The 18,460-nt window shown below is 34.2% G+C and overlaps 1 protein-coding gene across 1 annotated transcript in view; it reads left to right on the forward strand.

Moving 5' to 3' along the window:
* Nucleotides 1-1,763: 1,763 nt before the first annotated feature.
* The window catches only part of LOC132748201 (uncharacterized), a 36,904-nt gene continuing 20,207 nt past the window's right edge, over nucleotides 1,764-18,460 (forward strand). The window contains 2 exon segments of the mRNA XM_060737762.1: nucleotides 1,764-1,878; nucleotides 12,940-13,105. The gene's annotated coding sequence lies outside the window, so the exon portion shown is untranslated.

An 18,460-nucleotide genomic window follows, 5' to 3' on the forward strand; every position in this document is an offset into this window, starting at 1 on the left:
GGATGGATGGAATAACTTGGGAGGTTTGGCACTGGGCAATCTATCACTTTTCACTATTTTTCCCAAAGATTGTTTGCCATTTATGATTACCAAAGGAGAGAAAAAGAATACTTTCTAATTAGAACAAAAACGTTCATCATGAATTTAATTTGGGTTCTTAAATAATTAATTATTAATAATAATAATAATAATGATAATACTAAATAAATAAGAAGAAGAAGACAAAGAAAAGCCCGAATCACGGAATCTGCGATTTTTTTTACTTAAATATGATATACCTCGTTATTTATTATCTTATTTATTGTTGTTGCTGTATTTGTTGATGTTTTCTATATCATCGTCCAAAATAGGTCAACGTGAACAACCCCACAAATGCCCAACAAATAAAATGTTATATCCCCAAACAGGGCCTTTCAAATAAAATGAATTAAAGACCCTGCCTCATCCCCCATCAGGCGAGTGACCCTGGTTTATGAAAAAGGAATCCGTTCATAAAAAACTATCTTTGAAAAAGATATAGTTTGATGAGATAAAAACATTATAAAAAATTTGTGTAAAGCTGTTCCACAGGTACGTGTTTATTCTAGGTAAGAGGAAGGGCAAACCCTGTAAAAAGTCTATGTTGCTCTTCGTTCTTGCATTTCTCCTTGCCCTTTTGCAAGATGTAGAATCTAATTCATGCCAAATCCAAATAGATAAATACCTGGAAAATTACACGTACGTTGCCTGCATGTGTGGAATTTGCCACAATCCTCTAACATGGAATTGTAAGGGTTCGAATATAGCCATCATCATAGGCATCGAGACATTATCAAAGCACAGGAAATGCTAGAGTTCAGTTCAAACTGTGAAGATCGATCTCTGGATAAAACTCGAACTGATGGGCTCTCTGGTTATTGGTTACTGGTGCATAAGTTACAAACCTCATGGGCACGACATCACAAGTTCAGATGAATATGCCAAATCTATGGAAAGGGTCACAAAGAATCACAAAACTGTTTGATTTCAGCAGAGACATAGATAACACGTCTCTGATTTCAGGTGTTCAGAATATAATATAAAACATGGACTGCAATACAATAAGCCCAACCTCAGACTACAGGTTTAAACCCCTCTTACTACAGAAATACCAGAGACATAAATAATATGTTATCTATGTCTGAACACACAATCTGATGCAATCCTCAGTCAAAATGTTAAACTAATAAACTTGGAAACCAGAGAAACGATATTCATGGTATTTTTCTTACAACAAATCCCACTTCCGTTAAATATATTTACATAATTCCAATTAAGCAACAGTGACCACAAATAATTGATAAAAGGGTGAATAAATCCGCAAAAGTTAGTGACCAAAAGCCCCCAAAATATTCTTTGTACAAAAAGGGATACTGGGAAAGGTTGAAACAATCTATCAGAGCTAGCTATAGTTACCACCAAGATATGCTTCAGGATGAAAAATACTCTAAATTTAACTCAACAGAAAAGGTCTCTGGTTAAAGTTTTCATCGAAACTAAATGAATTCACTGATAAATATATACCTACAATTAAAATGACACCCATATATGGGACAAACTCTCTTGGGTTAACTGACCACTTAAAAGACTCGTAAGGAGGATGTTTTTGATAACGTTTAAGCCATGAAAAACATGCTTATTTAATATTCGGAACCACAAAGTACGTTCGCAATTTAGACTGACCCGGTCCGATGCTCGCCGTGTTTATTTACATTCGTCGTCGACAGCGAAATAGGGAGGTCCTCAAAAAGGTGTACAATTGGATTTTTGATTTTGGTTCTAATTTCAATAAAAAAGGCATGAATCATTTGAAATATTCAATCGTGAATATTTTTAAACGGACTTACATATTGGACTTTGGTGAGTAATTAACAAGCCATGTTTCGTACTCAAATGTTTTCGGGCCTGAACTTCAAAAGGCTGAAGGGCTGATACAAACGCAATCCGGTCAACACGTACCGTGGTCAACTTTTCCCCTGGTCAGCTCGTCACCTTTTTGGTCAACTCGTCCCCTACGTCTGGTCAACTCGTCTTCAAAGAGTCAACTCGTCCCTAATATGGTCAACTCGTCCCCTACTTTTGATTATGCATACATGGTAATAATCGTTTCCACGCTACTTCTCTGCAACTACGGACAGGAATTCAACAAAACTTTATTCAAACTATCAATGCCAAGACGCGATGTGCATATCATTTCCTTGTTCTGGCCAGACAGAGTTCTGGCCCTTGATATAGTATTTTCACTCCATGGCCAAGTCCTAGAAAATGTCCATGATGCAAGGTACCTGGGTGCCACTTTCTCCTCTGAACTAAATTGAAACAAACATGTCAATCAGGTTACCTCTAAGGCTAGTAAAACTCTAAACTTTCTTAAAAGAAACATCCCTTCTAAAAATTCAAGCATAAGAGAATTTGCATTCAAAACCCTGGTTAGACCCCATCTTGAATATGCCAGTTCCGTCTGGTGTCCTTACACGCAGCAGAACATCCACCAAGTTGAAATGGTCCAGCGCAGAGCTGCGGGATGGGTTACTAAGGATTATTCTACATACAGCAGTGTCTCCCTTATGTTAGATAAGTTAGGTTGGCATTCCCTGGAAAATAGGAGAACTGATGCAAGACTCCTTATGTTTTACAAGATTGTACATGGACTGTGCATGGACCACGCTACTAAACTCTGCAACAGTTACTATTGGCAGGAATTCAACAAAATTTTATGGGAACCATCAATACCAAGAGGAGATTCGCATATGGTTGCCTTGTTCTGGTCAGACCCTTCAAGACAGAGCTATAGCCCTTGATTAGTTATGCAGTATGCATACAGAGCAATAACTGTTTCTGTGCTATTTCTCTGCAACTACTGGTAGTAATTCAATTACACAAATAAGAGGAAATGCGCATATCGTTGCCTTGTTCAGGTCAGACCCCTCAACACAAGAGTTATGGCCCTTGTTTAGTTATGTAGTATGCAAATATAGCAATATTGCTATGTCTTTGCAACTGCTGGATTGATTTCAACAAAAAATTTTATGGGAACATCAATACAAAAAGGCAATTTGCATCTCATTGGCATGTGATGTCCAGGTAATACTTTTTAACACAAAGTTACGGCCTCTCTTATTGCCCTGAATTTTTTTCATGTACAAAGAATATTACTGTTATAAATATATAACTAAAGCCTTATGTCTCCAGTTGTTGCTCTATACATGTGCTAATGAAAAGTTTTCAGTACAGTGTCAGTTGTATCTGTGTGTAACCTAAAACAGAACAGGTGAATTTACTTTATGAAATAGAAGACTACAAGGTGATTTGGTATCTATTACTTAAAACATGATCTAACAGTGATAGATATATTGATATATCATATTTGAAAGGAATTTTGAGTAAATATGCTATCAGTTTATCAGAGGAATACTGGAAGTCTAATGATCGTTCTTTACACATTACATGTAATTTAGGGATGTCATTCGGAGTCCGGATATCCGAACGTTCGGATCACAATTCGGTGTCAGGACCCGATTTTCGGATCTGGATGTTCGTAAAAATATTTCAGAATATTGAGAAAATGTGATAAAAAATCATGCGTTGAGATAATCGACGTAGACATGTTGTTGACACCATATTGTATATTGTACCTTAGTTTGACAATACACGTCATAATCACTGCAGACGAAAAAAAAATCAATAATTAGATCTACTATAATAATTATGAGTCAGTTATGACACATGTTGTTAATCTATATTAAACACCAATCAAATTTAAGTTTTGTAGGATTCAAGATGAATATTCTAAGTCCCGTGCGATTGTCCTCGGCAACATTTTTTATGTCCAAATTTAAATAATTAATTAGGCTATTTTTATATATAATTCGGCTTACCGATCCGTGGACTGCTTATTTGAGAAAATGAAAAATCTGCAGAAATAGAATAGTCAAATCAAGAAATGTACTTACGAATAATAATATGTTCATTATCAAAGCTTTTATTGAAATTGATACGATAATTATCCGACAAAATAACTTTCTCCTTTAGTATTAATCAAACGTGTGCATTTTTTTAAAAACATTTTTTCACAGTTTTTTTTTCACTTATGAACACTTAAATGTGTGTAATTCATGTGTGTGTAATTCATGTACATGTAAGTTTCGGCATCTTCTTTGATGATTCGAATCAAACAGCCAGGGCTACATGTTGGTAAACATCAAAGATTGGCCACTTTTTTTAAAAAGCCGGCTACACACCTGTCAAAGGTCATTGTGTTTAAATTGTATGCATGTTATTGAACAATGAAAACATATTCATTTTTGTACGGGTGTTATTTTGTTTTCACAATTGTGAGCGAGTGTTATTGTGTATTAAACTATTATAGCACTAATTGAGGAATTGAGACAATCGGCGATGAATTTCATTTTCATTTCATTTGAAATTGTAAGTACCTTATGCACTAAATTTATCGATAACAGTCATATTCTATATAGAAATTATAAAATCAATAACCAAAAAATTTTGATACGTAACATACAATTAAAAAGGAAGTAAAACGAAATACCTCGCTTTGAAAAAGGTCTTGAAAAATGGTTATGTTATACCAGCCAACTAAGAATATAACAACGATCCCTGATTTGGATATCCGGATGGCCGGTGAGGCTCCAGATGACATCCCTAACATGTATGCCTGAAGAAAGTACATGTAGTGCTGAATGTTAAATTATTTGTCATAAAAGTAGCAATAATGTAGAAACAAAGTAGTATTTTGATGTCCTTACAAAATACTAATTCTCTATACATGTAACTGTACTAAAATTATTTGGTACAAATGTTCACCATTGTGAGGTGAGGTGTTTCTTGCAAAATTCAGGTCACTGTGGCCAAGGTCAAACTCACACATACATGTACAGGTCAAATGACAGGGATTTTTTGGGGCTTATTTCATAGCCGATATTTGGTCATATTCCCAATTGAAAATAGGATATTATTTTCCCAGTCCACAGGAAAAAATTCCCAATTGAATGTTACAAAATAAAAATATTGAGTATCAAATTCTAAAATATTTGAAAATAAGGACTCCTTCACTGTTAATATTTAAATGTTTGAAGCTGCCATCCTAGACAGTGATTCTTTGAATTCATTTAATCACTGCAAAATTTCAATCATGCATTTTTTCCAAATTTTTAAAAAAACATTGCTGAAATTCCCAATTATCATGTTCCCAAAATCCTGGAAAAAAAATCCTTATTGAAATGAAATTATAAAAATGTGAGTCTCGGCCGAGGGAGGACGAGTCACCATGAATTGAGGGCTTGTAATGTGAATATTTACAATCATGAGACTGAGCATGTGTAACAGGCGTATTTTGTGCCAATACAAACATTCTTGTATAAATATATTTACCCAGGTATGTATGCCTTTACCATGATGAAAATATTTTTGAATGAAGTTTAGTGAAAAGGATGAAGTCTTTGCAATCTTTCAAAGTTTTTAAACAGGTTCATAGTGTCTTAATATCAAGTATGATTTGTAATAATGGCATGTCATATTAAGCTACACTTTCTTTACATGAAACCCTGTATTGAAAGCTTTTTTATCTAAAGTTATAAACTTTACTGACATGATATTTCCAATTTATATGCTTGAACTGACATATTTCCAATATATGGTTGAAGGAGATTCACCCAGCAGTAAAGTTAATAGTTTGGGCACATTTATTTTTTAAACCAGTTACAAGACAAATACACCAAGATTAGTTTGTGGGTATTTGGTCTGTACACCTTGGGTAATTGGTTTGGACTTTGTGGGATTTTTTTTCTTCTAACAACAATGCAATGATGAGACTTTAATAAACTATCTTATCTGCAATTTACTGAATTTACAAGCAGAAATGCAATTTCCATCTTTTTTAATTACCGGTAGTTGGATTTATAAACTGATCCACTTTGCTGAAGTAGGTGAAGTGTTTGATCATCTGAGCATAAATTTGCAAGTTAAATACTTTGCTGTGGCTCATGTTCATTTCCATTGACACAAATTTAACCAATTAATTTAGAGCAAATGACAGTAACTTGCCTGTAATTTTATTGATTTATTCAATGAAATTGGCAGTAGTTTGCCTCCCATTTAATTGATTTATTTAAAGCAATTGGCAGTAACTTGAATCTTATATTAGTGATTTACTTAAAGAAATTGGCAGCAAGTCGCATCTTATTTAATTGATTTAATCAGAGAAATTGGCAGTAAATATGCTGAAAAGCAGAATAGAGAATACTGGTACAGAATACATAGTAAAAAAGTGATTAAAGTCTAGAATGCTATTTCAACTCGAAGAATTGGTCAAGTGGATATTATGCATCTGCCTCTGAGCTCTGGGTTTTTTTGAGATCAAGCTCAACTGTGGTCACAGCTTTTATCATACCAGGGTTTTTATGCCTCCACAGAATGGGAGCATATAGCGTTGCACTTGTCCGTCCGTCCCTCTGTCCATCCGTACGTCCCGAAATCTTGTGAACGCAACTCCTCTTAAACCGGATGGCAGATTTTGCTTAAACTTCCAGGGATGAACAACCTTAATGTTTAGATGGTAGTGAAGGAAGGATTTTTTGCTGCGACCAAATTTAACAGAATTATGGCCCTTTGTTGATTTTTTCACTATATACTATGTAGAAATTTTGTGAACGCAATTCCTCTTAAACCGGATGGCAGATTTTGCTTAAACTTCCAGGGATGAACAACCTTAATGTGTAGATGGTAGTAAAGGGAGCAATTTTTGCTGCGACCAAATTTAACAGAATTATGGCCCTTTGTTGATTTTTTCACTATATACTATGTAGAAATTTTGTGAACGCAACTCCTCTTAAACCGGATGGCAGATTTTGCTTAAACTTCCAGGGATGAACAACTTAAATGTGTAGATGGTAGTAAAGGAAGGGATTTTTTGCTGCGACCAAATTTAACAGAATTATAGCCCTTTGTTGATTTTTTTCACTATATACTATGTAGAAATTTTGTGAACGCAACTCCTGTTAAACCGGATGGCAGATTTTGCTTAAACTTCCAGGGATGAACAACCTTAATGTGTAGATGGTAGTAAAGGAAGGAATTTTTGCTGCAACCAAATTTAACAGAATTATGGCATTTTGTTGATTTTTAGTTTTCAACTTGTGGCACATGTAGTCCAAAAAATATTTGACCTAGAGTCATAAGATTTACAGAACAGTGGCGTGTGGGGGCATCCGTGTCCTATGGACACATTTCTAGTTTTTTAGGAAAAGGGGAAGACGCTGGACACTGGCACGGAGGGGAAAAAATATATGAAATAAGTTAATTAGAGGAAATTATGATGTTATTTACACTATTATACTAAACTACATAGTAGAGAGTCACAACTATATCTTTTCCCCCCTTAAAAACTTTATCATCATGCAAAATATTCTTTGCAGTATAACTTCTTAATATGTACATGTATGGTGGTGAATGGCTTTTATACTTCCATTTTTATATGAAATTTAACACAGTATTATATAGGTATAATAGTGTATCTGTGACACACTTTAGCCCCATGAAAGTCATTCTCATAATAAGAAAAACATAATATATTACTATACTAAAAATAACCAAGAAAATGATAATATTTTGATAGCTATAGTACCGTTCAGATATAGCCAAGGAAAAATGGCAGCCTCAATGCTGAGACAGTACTTGCAGTTTCCTGCAATGTTTATGGTTATTATGCCCCCACAAAGTGGGGTGCATGTAGCGTTGCACTTGCTTGGACAGACATATGGACGAGCAAACATTTTGGGTTTAGGGGCTATATAACAAGAAAACAATAGGTTCATTCCGTGATCAAAGGGTTTAGGGGCTAGTAGCCCTTAAGAAAACAAAGAAAATAACAAAGAAAATAGCCCCTAAAGCCAAAATGTTGGAATGTCCGTCCGTACGTCCTGAAATCTTGTGAACGCAACTCCTCTTAAACTGGATGGCAGATTTTGCTTAAACTTCCAGGGATGAACAACCTTAATGTGTAGATGGTAGTAAAGGAAGGAATTTTCGCTGCGACCAAATTTAACAGAATTATGGCCCTTTGTTGATTTTTTCACTATATACTATGTAGAAATTTTGTGAACGCAACTCCTCTTAAACTGGATGGCAGATTTTGCTTAAACTTCCAGGGATGAACAACCTTAATGTGTAGATGGAAGTAAAGGAAGGAATTTTTGCTGCGACCAAATTTAACAGAATTATGGCCCTTTGTTGATTTTTTCACTATATACCATATAGAAATTTTGTGAACGCAACTCCTCTTAAACCGGATGGCAGATTTTGCTTAAACTTCCAGGGATGAACAACCTTAATGTGTAGATAGTAGTAAAGGAAGGATTTTTTGCTGCGACGAAATTTAACAGAATTATGGGCCTTTGTTAATTTTTTCACTATATACCATATAGAAATTTTGTGAACGCAACACCTCTTAAACCGGATGGCAGATTTTGCTTAAACTTCAAGGGATGAACAACCTTAATGTGTAGATGGAAGTAAAGGAAGGAATTTTTGCTGTGACCAAATTTAACAGAATTATGGCCCTTTTTTGATTTTTTCACTATATACCATTTATATATTGTCAGTGGGGGCATCCGTGTCCTTTGGACACAGTTTTAGTTTTTTACTACAATTGGTGGGTTATCCTTGATAAAATGTAGAAAATTAATATTTTAAACCATATAAATATTTTATCTGATCCAGTTCAAAAGGAAAATAGATTTTTTTTGGGGGAAAAAACTTGGCTTTTTACCGAGAGGAAGACGCCGACTATCGGTGTCAATTTGTTAGTAAGAAAAAAACCTGCATACTTCATAATTTTTTTCACAGAGATAAAAAAAGAATTAATGTAGAGTTCAACACTTAAAAATATATAAATTTTTATGTATGTATATTGTTTATAACTGTTGCATTATATAGGACAACCTGCAGCTGTTATTAGTAATTGCCTTTAGGCAAAAAATATTTAAAAATACTATTTACAACTTTCACTGACCTAATATGTTTAAAATTACTGAACAGGATTTTCTAAATAACTGTCTGACTCAGTCATAGTTGTTGATTATTCTGATATGATACGGATAAGATATTTTTGTGTCGCCTTGAAAAAGGCGACATATAGGGGTTGCTTTTGTCGGCGTTTTAGGCGTCGTTGTCGGCGTCGGCGTCCCCATAAGCTTGTCCGGAGCATAAGTCAGTCATTATAAGTTGGATTGACTTCAAACTTGGTATGCATGCTTCTTATAATGACCCGAAGTGCAGTGCACAAGAACTGGTACTCTGCACTTCTTATTTTTTGAGTTATTGCCCTTTGTTAATTTTCATACTTTATTTTTGTCCAGGCCATTTCTCCTAAAGCGTAAAATCTATGGACTTGAAACTTCATAGGATGATAGATCTCATTAAGAAGAAGTGCATTTAAACAGAATGACTACCCCTTCGAGATATAATTCCTCGCATCTAAACTCCAAAAAGTGACTTTAATTTAGCAATAAAATTACTGTTGGGAATAATATCTTATTTCTTTAATACAATAGCTTCTATTGATAGCCTTAAATGTAATCATATTTTCTTGTATAAGTAATTTAAAGAAATTCCCTTTTGGGTGAAAATACTTTGTCATAATAAATCAACAAATACAGTGATGATTGGAATATGTTTGGTTTCTCAATCGGGTAAAAAATATGATTTTGGCATGATAATCTGTATAAAGAAAAAGTATGCCAGCCCTTTGTAAGACTGTAGACTTGAATAAAATCAGATGAAAACAAGATTATTTTGTCATGACCTTAACAGAATACTCCAAATTTTAATGTCTTATCTCAGGTAGATTCAGTTATCATATGACATATTTTCTTACAAGAAAATTGGTTTAGTAAGACCTTAATCTCATATCTCCTTAAAATTCACAGACATTTTTCACTCTATACTCTTTATTGGACAGATTTTTTTCAAAGTTTGTAACATGAGTATTTATAGGGCATTGTAACTGGATATATTTTTCAGGTGACTAAAATTATGATAATGAAGTCATGCATTTTTGATTTTTTTAAAGCATAATAGCCAGTATGATATTATATTAATTTTGGTACTTTATATTTCATTTTCTTTTGTATACTCAGGTATGCTTTATGTTATTACGTTATGCTTTGCGAAATCTTGTCTGTTATTTGTGTTAACTTTCATGATAATATCGGTCAAAGACGGTTGATTGATTTTTCTCAATCTGGTGCTCTAAAGTCATAATGAAAGGTATATAATACTCTCAGGTGCAAACTTTTCTCAAGGCTGCTTATAATTAACATTTTTAACATTAACGTTATAAACCACAAGCGCTTGAATATTTTTTTTTTAGATATAGATTTTCAATGATTTGTTTTGGTTTGACGGCCCTTATGGTTTTTTTCTTTGTGTTGGAGAGTAGAAGTTCTTTGTGCTTCAAAAATATAAGTTGGAAATTTGTTCAAGATTAATATTTCATTTTTTATACAATTTTATAATTGATCATAGAAAAAAGAAAAAAAGGTCAAAGGAACTATTTCTTAATGATCGTCAAATTTCATCTCAGCTATAACGGGTATATTTATGTAATAGGGATGGCTGTCAAGTAACTCAGCCAGGTTTCTACATTTGGTTTCTGCATCGGCATCACACTTTTGTTTTTCATACCACCCCACTTGTTTTTCTATACCCTTCTGAGATATTGCTTTTATAACCATTATCTCCACTTCCAGGCAAGAGAATATATTTCTTTCATGAATTTTGACATAATTATGGCAAAGATGAGCATGCAGTCTTACAAACAGCTCTTATTTATAATATAAAACCTCATTTGTTAAATGATAGCTTGAATGACACTTAAAAATTGCTTTTATGAATTATATAGGAAAAACTTGAAAAAAATTTTCTCCAGTACTACAAAAGTTTCAATATTTTGGATAAGGCATTACTGCAGGTGGACATCTGACATTTTGTTTCACTTTCATGGCCACTGGAGACAAATTGACTTCCGCAAGAGTCATATAGTTTTATATAAATATTTCTTTCAGAATTTCCCCGGTATTGCACATAAGATCATTATTTTTACATAGAATTTTTTTCTGTAAATGTGTAAGATAATTTTCTTGAATTATTTATGATTTCTTTCATTAACATGCTAATATAAAAGAATCTGAAATTAGGTACATGTACATGTATTCACTTCAGACTTGAAATACTTGTTGACTATCAAGGGTAGATAAGCCTACTAAGCATACTAGTATTTTGTAGAATTATGCCCCCTTTTCTATGCAGATTTTATTGAACTATCCTTCACTGAGAAAAGTGAATGGCACTTACAGTCCATGGGCAGGTCTTGTTTTAATGAATATGCCTTTAGCACATGCAATTACAGCATAAATTATACAAGAAAAATAAGCTTGCATTACTAGTCATTTTATTCCTGAAAAGTGTATTTTGCCAAGTGCAATTCAGCTGATAGCACTGTATTTAAATCAGTTACCATAATCACTAAACTACATGATTTGAATTAAGTTGTATATAAGATATATACAACTGTAAGTATATAGTCTGCATTGTTTGCTAATAAATTAGTCAGTACATGTTTTGAAATTTCACCTAAAAATGATGAAAAGTTTGTCCAGATTGAAAGATAAGATATTTAGTGCAGTAATGGTTAAAAGACTGTGAGGATTGAGTTCAAGGTATCTGACCAGGAATTACAATTCCCTGCAATATAGGTATATTTGAAATTCTTTGGCTGTTATGTATTTGAACCTTGATTTATCCTGGCCTTACCTAACAATTTGAGAATGTTTTAATTGGAGTATAATCAAACAAACTGTCACTATGAACAAATTATTATTATCCTTTTAAATATCTGTCTCTAACCCATAGCCTGTTGCAATTAGAAAATGACTATAGTGTTTACCACCAGTTATTAGATACAGGTCAGTCTACAATCTTTTGGTAGATCAATTCTTGTATTTTGATATTGAAATCCCTTAAACTTTGAATTGATTAGTATATTAGTCTGGTTTCTTGCCTATTGTACTAACAAGGGCAGATAATCCAGAATAGGACTAGTATTTACTGAGTTAAGAGTTTAGGATACAAGTAACTGGTTTATGTCAATACCTTATAATACTTGTTTGGAGAATAACTTGAAAGGTGTTGAAGTTATTTGATTAAAACTTGAAGAGTTTTTTATCCCCAGTTATGTTTTTTTAAATGATATATTTGAAATTTTCAACCTTAATGAAAGGTATCCAATGTTAAAATATGTAGATTACAATATGTAGCAAAGTATATTAGGTACGTGTTAATGTATGTTAATCTGCAGTTTTTTGGCAACATAGAATTGTCTTAGAAAGTTACCTGAATAACACATTTGTTCTCATAAAGTTTTAAAAATTGAACATAGACCATGGGCAGGTCTTGTTTGTGAAGCTCAAGAACTGGAGCAAATTGCTGGAGATTAAATAAAAATGGGACACCTTGATAGGTATCCCTTCAAAAACATTTTTTGCTGTCTGTAAGGAAACATAAATGGCTAGATACTAGCCGTATGTGTTACATGTACACAAATTTTCCAAGAAAAATCCGCATGCCTGTTGATATTAATGAAACCAATCTCTTGAATATTTACCAGTAAATTGCCGTCATTAGTAAAAAACAACACGTTTTTTCTCACTTAAAGCACCAAGCTACATGTATTGAAAAAGCAAATAAAATGATCAAAACATACATAACAATGAAATGTTCTTTACCAATATTCATATGTCAATATTATACGCACTATAACAAAAAATAGGGTATTGATATACAATGTACAATGTAAAAAGAAGCTTGCACTGGCATTCAATATAGATTATTGTTATTTCATTTCAGCGTGAAAAGAAAGCGTTGTTGAGAATGTTGTGATATAAAAGTTCTACATGGGTTGACAGGACAGAGTTACAATTATTGGCTACCTTGTGTTTGATTATACTTTAACAAGTGTTATTACACAGGGAAAAAAAGTGATTTTTTTGGAAGTTAAACCCGAGTCATTGTGGTAAGTTCTGTTTTTTTCTAATGCTTAAAGATATAATCTTTTTGCAATTTTATGTTTTACATTAAAAATGTCGTAAGGTTAAAAGAAGCATTGAACCTTAGATATATAAATTGTGTAGATTGAAGCTCAACATAACACACATTAATAGATTAATTGTATAGGAAAGCACTAGTTTTTTATCTGTGTTAAGTCAGACCGAGATTTTTTATTGCTTAGGTATAAAAGCTACAAAAGTCAATCCCCAGGGAAAGTACAATGTATTAGGTTAGAGTTAAACAGCCATTTGAAAGGAATATCTGTTGTTTATTTAAGAATTAAGAGTATTTTAAATCTGAGTTCCCATTCATACCAAATTTTATTTGAATCACATTAAGATATACTTAAATAATGGACATCTACAAGGTCTCAACATTAGCAGTTGCGAGTTGGTTCAAGACAACCTAGTTTTGGCAAGGACTACCTAATTTTACAAGCAGGTGGCCTATCAGATCATTTCAATTTTCTAGTTGCATGAAGGGCTCATCTGTGAGAATGGTTATTTAGGCCAGAAAAAAGTAATATATTTGCTGGATATGTTTTTGTCCAATGTGCATGTATACATTCATTCATCTCATTAGTATAAAAGCAATTAAGTTCCTAGGACATCCATGATATTTATTTTAACATGATTTCACCATTTGCAAATTTGATCACTAAAGTAAATTTAATTGCAAATTTCATCAAAAGATGCTAATACTGCATAAAAATTACCAATTTTTTTATGACATTGTATGGGATTGAGGACAAAATTTTGAGTTTTTCATAAGGATGGCCTTTTACGCGAAGACAATATTTCTTGCAATCAAAGACAAACTGTCTTGCAATAGTAGAGACCGCAAATATTAGGTCGCTAGGGTAAAGAAAATATATTACTAATATCACAATTACATTTCTTTATTCTCTCAACACTTGCTAGACAAGACTAAGGCATAGTTACGATATTGACAAAATCTTTAAATTTTTACCTATAAACAGTCTATTTGTAAGATATAAGATACTAATCTGACGTATTAGTCTCTGATACCAGAAAATAAAAATTCATTCACATGACTTCTTTCTTTGAAAGTAGTGATATTTCCATTTGATATCAAGTTAAATAATCGTGTAATTTATGATTGCCCTTACTATCGAAAAAAAATTTATTGCTTGAATTAAATAATTTTTAACCGTTCAAAATAAACAGTAAATGTTTGTCCATATAGGTATCATTTGCTATTAGACTTTTAACAAACAAAAACTACTTCCTTTTTGAACAAGTAGAATTACAGTCATTCAAAGTATGCAAACTGTATTATATGATTTTATTTAATCTGTAAATAATGGATACTTAAAAAACAGGAAGATCATTTCTTAAAAGGAAATTTTACCCTGAAATGTGTATCATATAAGTATAGTTGTTATGCGTACTTCATTATAGTACATCATAATGACATTGTGATAATGGTTGAGGCCACAAATGTTTGCAGATTTGATTTATGCAACTTTTTCGCGGATACAAACATTGCAGGAAATATATCCACCGCAAAAAGCGCAAATTTAAAAAAGCAAAATAATTTCTAGGACTACAGTAACATCAATCAAGCAACATTGAGGATTACATTCTGTATTATAAATCTGTGGGAAAAATAAAAATAATGTAGGTGTTATGTTGTTTACCTTTTAATCAATATTTTCTTGTTTTCAAATACAGTCAAACTTAAGCTGCGGTCTCACTTACTCCCGGCAGAGTCCAGGACCATCCTGGTAAGTTACCGGGATGATCCGGAACCATCCGGGGTGAAATTATTGTTGCGGTCACACTTACCCCGGCAGCACTACGGTAGTTCCCAACTAACCACCCAGGATGCGCTCCGGATCATCCATGACGCCGGATGAGCCCCCGTTGACCAAGGCAGAGACCAGGATGATCCAGGCAGAGCCCCGGTACAACCCATGTGGATTGAAAATGCCCGAAAATGATAACATTGATACATAATTTTTATATAATATTTATTGTTCCAGAATAGTAATTCATGATGATTTTCTGAAAAATCCTTATGCCAGACTGGATAGAAGGGAAATGGGAAGGGTTTTAATACAAACAATGCATTCATCGCAAATTGTCGTTATTCTTTTGAAATGAACCGGGCTGGCCGGGGCTCTACCGGGATCAACCGTAGCTCTACCTTTATCCTCCGGGGCTCTGCCTGTAGTTACCGGGGCTCTGCCGGCATCTACCGGGGCTCTACCGTAGCTCTACTGGCTATTTCATACTCCGGATCATCCCCGGTTTGTGCGGGCAGAGCTACAGTGCTTCCCTGGTATAACCCCGGTTGTTCCCGACAGAGCTAAGGATGAAGCCGGCAAAGCTATACCTTCCCGGATCATCCCGGACCACCCCGGTGATATTAAATATTATATTCCATCCGGGGTCAAATGCCGGATCATCCCGGACTTTGCCGGCAGAGTTACGGATGTACTCCGGTTGTTCCCGGTCGTACCCCGGTCTTTCCCGGATCACCCCGGACTTCTACCGGGGCTCTGCCGTGATGTAGGAAACTGTAGCTTTAGTTCGCTCAAACTCACAGGGCCCATGCAAATTTGTTTAAGAGATCAGTAGTGTGAGTCGTTACCGAGGTTGATGATAAGATAGTATTTAATGGAGGACATTTACGTGAATGTACATGTTACATGGTCGAATTTAAATTACGTATACCCAATTTTTTGTCTGTTTTTCTGTTTGTCCACTATGTCATTTCATATAATATTAAGAATTATTGTCGAAAACAATCTATATCTGTGTTTTAAAATGTAAGAGTATTAAAGGTACATTGTGTTAATTTATATGCATGCATATTGAAACAGGCTGTGTTTGATTTAGAACTGTCATCGCTAGAGACGATATCGATGTATCGTTGATATTCTTCTGTTGATCAATAATCGATACACATTTTCTGAATGTGATAACATTACAATTTCCTAACATGAGAGATTTTGTTGTTATTCCTGTTGATTCCTCATTTAAATGATTTAATGACATAACACCGTACACAGCGCTTGAATAAGAAGTAAAGAAGCAAGACTGCTGACTGAAATATACTCTTGGGCGATGGCTGCTTATTAAGAGTGGGCTCGTTGGAGAAACGGGCAGGTAACTTTCATTAAACGTTTTCCGTAATGCTTAAAGAACCATAGGGTTCAGGATACTTATTGGTTGGCCGGCTGAAGTTGAAAATATTTTACTTGACTTATAGATTTGTTTGTTTATTTATTGTATGCTTTATATACATCCTGCATTGACTTTTTTTATGCCCCCACAATGTGGGAGCATATAGTGTTGCACTTGTCCGTCAGTCCGTACATCCCGAAATCTTGTGAACGCAACTCCTCTTAAACCGGATGGCAGATTTTGCTTAAACTTACAGGGATGAACAACCTTAATGTGTAGATGATAGTACAGGAAGGAATTTTCGCTGCGACCAAATTTAACAGAATTATGGCCCTTTGTTGATTTTTTCACTAGATACTATGTAGAAATTTTGTGAACGCAACTCCTCTTAAACCGGATGGCAGATTTTGCTTAAACTTACAGGGATGAACAACCTTAAGGTGTAGATGGTAGTAAAGGAAGGAATTTTTGCTGCAAAACCAAATTTTACAGAATTATGGCCCTTTGTTGATTTTTAGCTCGACTTTTCTATGAAAAGGGGAGCTATCCTACTCGCCCCGGCGTCGGCGTCGGCGTCACACCTTGGTTAAGTTTTTCGTACCACCCCACTTTATTTCAGAAGTATTACAAGTATGGCTTTGAAACTTACCATACTTGTTCACCATCATAACCTCCATCTACAGACAAGAGTACATAACTCTGTCAAGGTTTTTGACAGAATTATGGCCCTTTTTTGACTTAGAAAGTGTATTGAGCTTGGTTAAGTTTTTTGTACCACCTCACTTTATTTCAAAACCATTGGAGGTATTGCTTTGAAACTGACCATACTTGTTTACCATCACGACCTTCATCAACAGACAAGAGGACATAACTCTGTCAAGGTTTTTGACAGAATTATGCCCCTTTTTGACTTAGAAAATACATTGAATATGGGTAAAATCCACTTATTGCCTTAACCCTTTGAGATATTGCTTTGAAACTTTTAATGCTATTTCACATCATTACCCCATCTGTACGCAAGAGAAGGTAACTCTGTCAAGGATTTGTTTTAAAAATTAAGGCCTTTTATCGACTTAGAATCTTGGTTAAGTTTTTAGTACCAGTCCACTTTTTGACTGAACTGTTTGAGATATTAATTTGAAAGTTGGAATACTTGTTTACCATCATGGTCCCAAAACATGGGCAGGAGAAGGTAATTCTGTTAAGGATTTTATTTGAATTATGGCCCTTTTTGACTTAGAAACTCAGTTAAGATTTTCATTCTTGTCCACTTGTTGACTTAACCATTTGAGATATTACTTTGGAAGTTGGAGTTCTTATGTGCCATCATGAGACCTATCTGTAAGCAAGAGAAGATAACTCTGTGAAAATGTTTCTTGATTTGTACTTAGAAATTCCTAGTTAAAGTCTTGTGTGCCCTTAACTGTCAAAGTTTTGTTTTATAGGCAAGCACTAAAAAAGTCGAGCGCGCTGTCCTTCTGACAGCTCTTGTTTCACTATATACTATGTAGAAATTTTGTGAATGCAACTCCTCTTAAACCTGATGGCAGATTTTGCTTAAACTTCCAGGGATGAACAACCTTAATGTGTAGATGGCAGTAAAGGAAGGAATTTTTGCTGCAACCAAATTTAACAGAATTATGGCCCTTTGTTGATTTTCATTATATACTATGTAGAAATTTTGTGAACGCAACTCCTCTTAAACCGGATGGCAGATTTTGCTTAAACTTCCAGGGATTAACAACCTTAATGTGTAGATGGCAGTAAAGGAAGGAAGTTTTGCTGCAACCAAATTTAACAGAATTATGGCCCTTTGTTGATTTTTAGTTTTCAACTTGTGGCACATTTAGACCAAAAAATATTTGACCTAGAGTCATAAGATTGACAGAACAGTGGCGTGTGGGGGCATCCGTGTCCTATGGACACATTTCTAGTTTACCTCATTCATGAACTTAAAAAATATTACAAACGTCCCTCCAGTCACTGTTCGAAACTCCAGCCCCTTGCCCACCAGTGGAATCCCCTATTCCCAAACCAGTAAATGAATGTACATCTACAGTGTCTGCTATTAAGAGTGAGCCGGGCATAATTCAGGATGCGATTATTGAAATCACAGTGCTTGAAAATATTAGCACAAAAGCGGTCGTAAAATTTAGATACATATATAG

The sequence above is a fragment of the Ruditapes philippinarum genome, unplaced genomic scaffold (assembly GCF_026571515.1).
Source record: "Ruditapes philippinarum isolate M1 unplaced genomic scaffold, ASM2657151v2 ctg5599_1_1_1_1, whole genome shotgun sequence".
In the NCBI taxonomy this organism is placed as follows: Eukaryota; Metazoa; Mollusca; class Bivalvia; order Venerida; family Veneridae; genus Ruditapes; species Ruditapes philippinarum.